The following is a 6,167-nucleotide window of genomic DNA, read 5'->3' as shown; positions in this document are numbered from 1 at the left end:
TGTATTCATGGCTTCACAACTCTCTGAGGTTGAAGAAAGGGAACACGTTTTTGCAAAGTGTGGACATCGAAACTAGGGATGAGCTCGGTACCAACCGGTACCGAACCGGAACCGAAAATACCGGTACCGGTACTGAAAATCCCCAAAAGTGGGTACCCGTACCGAAAATCCCCAAAAGCTGGCATGTGAATTTATATCTATAGAGTTGGATGGACATAAGGCATCATCAGTTAGTTTTGTGTGAAGTCAGGGAGTTGTTATATATGGGTCTGGTTGTTCAATTGATTATGTATCTTGGTTGGTTCAGTTTATTATTGTGATGGGCATGTATAATCATTGGGTTTAATTCAGCAGTTGGTTTGGAGTATAAACTAGAAGAAGACGAAGATTACCTAGACTAATGGTTGCTATTAGTCTAGGCACCTTTCATTAGTGGTAATTTATGACTTGGGGCTTTAAATAGATTAAAAAACACAATTGTTGAGTCCATTGATGGTTGGTGTGCAAAAAAAGCCGGTCATCAAGTGGTTGTGGGTATAATATTATTAGTTAAATACGGCTCCAAGGTTATTCGGCATATACAAGTGTGGTTTGCTATATTGGCGGAAAGGAAGTAAAAGGTTGGGTGAATGCGGGTCAATATGATGATCCAATGGCATGATGCTTGGTTGAGATTGTTCATCGTATCCGTGTGAATTTTATAGTCTGCTTTGAGGTGTGGTTAATTTGTTTTTAGCTTCGGTATGTATTAAGGAAGTAAATTTAGGTGTCATTAGCTTCTTTTTGTTTGTTAAGATGGTAGTATTTTCTATAAGTTGGCCTCAGCTGAGGTGAAATTTTTGTACCCTTTCAGTAGTATTAATGAAAGTTGTTTGGCTGGTTGAAAAAAGTTTATGGTATTAGTTATATTCTTTATAAATATATGGATCAAATCCTTATCAAATTAAATCAATGTTTCAATATTTTAGTTTTTCATTATAAATAATATATCATTTAATAAAAGAAATTCTTATAATATTTCGTAGATAATATATTTGTAACAAGTTATCGTTTTTTTATTAACGCAAATTTTGATGAAACTTATAAACTTAAATGAGTTTGAATTGACTCATATTCATAACTTACGATTAATAGAACGTTTTACACCGATATAATTTTACATTTTGTAAACTGTTTTATTTTAAGATTTATTTTAGTTTACCTCTAATATATGATATTCACTATATATTTAAGAAAAAATGTTTTACATGGTTTAGTTTTATTTCTAAGGGGCTGTTTGGCAACATCTGAATGGTTAAGTGTTTGAACCAGTAAGAGGTCTGAACCATTAAGTGCTGAATCAGTAAGAGGTCTAAACCATTAAGAGCTTGTATAATGTTTAACCATTCAGAGGCAAATGTCTGACCAATTCAGATTAGAGGTCTTAGCCATTCAGACTATGTATAAATCTTAACCATTCAGAGACAAATGTCTAAATCATTCAGACATCTGCTCGTGTAGTGGCGTTAATGTTATTTTGCTAAGTTCGTGAAAGTAACGTTAAAAATGGGAGACGGTTAATCATGCATCATGTAGTGGCGTTGATAGCCGAAAGACAAGGGGTGCATGCAATAATCGGCCTTTGTCTCAATTGTTGAGTGTTATGTGACTTATGTCTAAGGTTCGATGCAAAACTACTATGGAGCCGGGGGTCTCACCGGAAGCGGCCTCTCTATTCCTATGGAGTAGAGGTAAGGTTGTCTATATTTTACCCTCCTCAGACCCTACCTTAGCTTTGCTATTGATGAGACTTACTGAGTATGATGATGATGAAATTTTATTGTAAATGAAGTTGTAACAAATATAATATATTTTTCAATTTTATAACAATTTATATAGTGAAAAACACATTATCTGTTCATATATCTTTTGATACAGTATCAACTATTAACAAAACTATAGTAATATTGTGGAGCCTTTTGTAAAATTTTGAACGATTCAAATATTCATTGGCATTCCATAATGGAGTTTGGTTAATGATACCTTGATCAACTACTAGGGATGAACTCGGTATCGTTATCGGTACGGGTATCAATACCGGTAGCATAAAGTGTTAATATGTGTATCGGTACCGGTACCGAAAAAGTTCAGTACAGTACCGATACCGGTATTTGTGTGTAAAATTCGGTAAAATACAGGTATCGTACCAAAAATACCGATACTGAAAATGTCTAAACATAAGAACCGAACGGTACCGAAAAAAATAGTTACCAAAAATTCGGTACCGGCACCAAGTACCAAATACTCATCCCTATAAAGTACTATATCATGCTCTATACGTATTTAGTTGTAGTGACATTTTACAAATTAAATATTTTCTGGATAAATTTGTGATAACATACATATATACACTTTTAATACATGAAATGATCGGTTATTAACAAATTTATAATATTAGTTACGTGTTTATTTTCTTTAAAATAACCTACTATGGTTAAGGACTTATGTCTAAGGTTCGATGCAAAACTACTATGGTTTTCTGTTGACTTTATTTCATGCTTTTAAGTTTGTTTGACTTTTTTTTACATACATGAATAAATAAATCTATCCTCAAACAGTAAACTAATAATCTTATCTCATAATTTGTATATGATATTCTGTGAATATCCTCACAAATTTAAAAAAATAACCCTTATATTTAAAAAATATTCATGACTAATAACTAATAAAAAAACAACACTGTTAAATAATTTAATACTGTGAGGTCGTTACACGGGTACTTAGACTAGTAATGTACTAATAGTTTAAAATCACTTACTAGTGTACTAACTTTTCATTTTTTTAACGTGTGGGGGTATTAATTATATAGTTAATCCCTGTGGTTTACACAAACCAACAATCTAAGGTACTAATAGTTAACTAGGGAATTAACGTTAATACCTCCACATGTTAAAAAATGGAAGGTTAGTACCCTAAGAAGTGATTTTAAATTATTAGTACCTTAGATTGTTATTTTGTGTAAACCATAGGGACTAAGGTAAAGGTAATAAATTATTACATTGTAAAAACTGTAATTTTGGACCAGACTGGGATAAAAAACAGTGTATTAAAAAAACTATTTGAAACATTATTTCATTTCCTTTTTTTACAAACTTTGGACATGCATTTTCTTGGAATTTACAAGTGTGAGTCGTCTTAAAAGATAAAACAAAGTAGACAAATCAAAAGTTAATACGTGAAAAAAGAAAACTCCTATACAAAAAATTGTGTACGAATAAAAAAAATTACAACTAGGTAATGTTTTTAAGTTATTCCTTAGTTGGTGAGAAGTCTCGTAATGAACAATATATATAGATTTAGGAGTAAGTTTAATTGGTCTTTGAGTTAACCGTTCTAAAAATAATAAACATTTTAGAAATAACTTAAAAAAAAAAACAAAACAAATGTTGCAACTCACGGTGATCAATTTGTGATTCTAGCTGTCATCTAATAACATAAAAAAAAAAGATTTAATATATATTTTGGACCACACCAATACATTATAGACGTCTATTTTTATTCTATCAAATTAATCCAAGTTTAAAGCCAAATGTCCAACCTATACGAAATTAGGCAACCTAACATAACTGAGGGAGTCCCCGGGGCCAAAGACAAAACAACATTTACTAACAAATTAATTGTACGTAGTTACGTACTATAATGTTAAGGTAGGTTTTGAAATTAGGAATAGTGTAGGGTTGAAAGTGACATTAACCGAATTCTTGATGATGGCTGACTAAAAGCTAAAAAGAGAAGTTGTAAAAGACCAAATCAAACTTGTCAAATCAAAACTCCCATCAAAAGCAAATTTATTACTTTTTTAATGTTTTTATATGAGTTTAGAACTTTCTATCTTATGTAGAAAACTAAGCACTACATATTGTTTTGTATCATATATATGGGTCCGAACTTCATATCACTTACCCATAAAGTAAAGGGCATGTTTCTAAAATTTTGGATAAAAAAATATATTTTTAATCATCCATATTAACTTTATTTTTTTTTCTTTTCGAAACAACAATTTTCTCTCTACATATAAAAAAAAATACGGGCTAATAAAAAGCTGCGACTAAAGTTACACGATTACATATCAAATATTAAAATCACAGTACGCATTTTAATTTACATTAAACTTAGACCTACTCCTCACCAGTTGTCATTGATCTCCCCCATTTTAGCCACTAAGATGGCGAGATGTTCCTATTGTTAGAACTTAGAACTCCTTACATTATTTGTTTGGTAAACAATATCTTTATTTTCTAAATAAACAAAGTTAAATTGAAGTTTCATAGAAATATTTAATGACCACCAGGTTAGGTTACCTGTGTGAAATGCAAAGTGCGCTATCTAAATAAAATTATTATACGGAAAGAAAATGATCATGATACTGATTCAAAAGAAAGTTGTTGTTCATGTCCATCGGTAGTAACCTGTGTACAGTAAAAATTATCGTTGAGCTTGCTTTATCGAACGGGCATTGAAAATATAAAGGAGACTTTAAAGATTCGAGTGTGTGAAATGCAAAGTACCCTATAAAAAACACCAGGTTATACTCATAGTCCACACTCACAGTGGTGGACATAGAGTGTTAGTAGGGGTAGCACGGGCTACCCCTCAATCCTGTCTCCGTAGTGTAAAAATACCCCTTAACTCTATTTCCGTAGTGTAAAAATACTCCTCAACTCCGTTTCCGTTATATAAAAGATACCACTGATCCTAAAAAAAATAAGATACCTCTAATTTTTAGGCTAGTTTCACCACTACACACTCACAACATGCGCAAACATGCATGAGGGGGCTTCACACTCTCTAACGTCCCTAATTATTCCTTATCAGGAAACAATATCAAATGAAACTCTATGGTTGAACTTTCCTTTTATGTGGTTCCACCCATTTTTCAATTTGCCTAAGACCCCGCGAGCTTTGTGGGTGGCTAAACACTAACTAAACACATAGAATAATTTAAACGTAGAAGCGTTAAAGTGTGATTTGTTAAGCCTAATATTTTGAGACAGTTGAGCATGTCCCAATAGTATATCTACATAATGTTCGTTACAAATTAAGTTTTTGTCAACTAAACCTTCATGATGTTTTCATGATGTCTTCTTTAACTCCACTATCGTATTCATCCTCTGACATTATCAATTCCAATCAGGACGACTTAGAATTTAAAGCTCTATTGCTAGATTATTAAAAATATACATGAAATTAATTTGAAAAAAAAAATAGATTCTTACTTAAGTGTAAGAACAACTCAAACGGGTTCTTAGAGATATCAACTGGTTAGCTACCCTCCAACACTTGATTTGCTATAAACCCCTTTTATTGTTATAGAAAAAAATAAGGTTAATAAATTAAAATACCCAAGATACCAATAACCAAAAAAACTACTATCCTACATCATCTTGAATTGCAAAACTTTATAGATTACATGTAGGTCTTCTCCTCAAATGCATAGCATGAATTAGATGATAGAGAGGTGCACAATTCATTATAATTTGAAAAATTTATGAACAAATTGGTATTCCTATAAATAACAACCTTTAAAAAGATGTCCTAAAATCCTATGAACATAAGTTTAGCTTTTAAAACTAAGGCCTTAGATGAAGATACACAATAAGTCTTCAATGTACAATCTATATCTACATCATATACAAACCAAATAAAAAAAATAACTTTGAAAAAAAATAATATAACAGGATTTAAGTTCTTTTTATTAAAAATAAACCAAAATTAAGTGACTATCGACTACTTCGAGTCCTTTGACATGTTCTTTTTTGTACCTAAATTGTTTCGTATTACTTTCCATAAATTAGACCAAATAAATATAATAATTTCGGTAACATGTATTCTTAATTGTATTCTCTTTTACACATTATAAAAGACAACTGAATATAATAAGATCCCGCGAGTTTCGCGGGTGGACCAACACACAAATATATAACTTAAAATTGTTGAAATAATAATTGGAAAGAAATAAACGTTCAAGTACTATTGAAATTAGTAAACTACAATGAATTGAAAAAATGAAGTAACGCAAAAATCACAAGTCAGTCTATATAATGAAATATGTGGACCGACAATAACCGAATTTGGATCGGAGGACTGGATGTCCTTTGTAGTCAAAGTTACCGTCGACAAAGTTGTTG

The sequence above is a fragment of the Helianthus annuus genome, chromosome 11, assembly GCF_002127325.2.
Source record: "Helianthus annuus cultivar XRQ/B chromosome 11, HanXRQr2.0-SUNRISE, whole genome shotgun sequence".
Classification (NCBI taxonomy): Eukaryota; Viridiplantae; Streptophyta; class Magnoliopsida; order Asterales; family Asteraceae; genus Helianthus; species Helianthus annuus.
Note: the sequence above shows the minus strand (reverse complement) of the source record.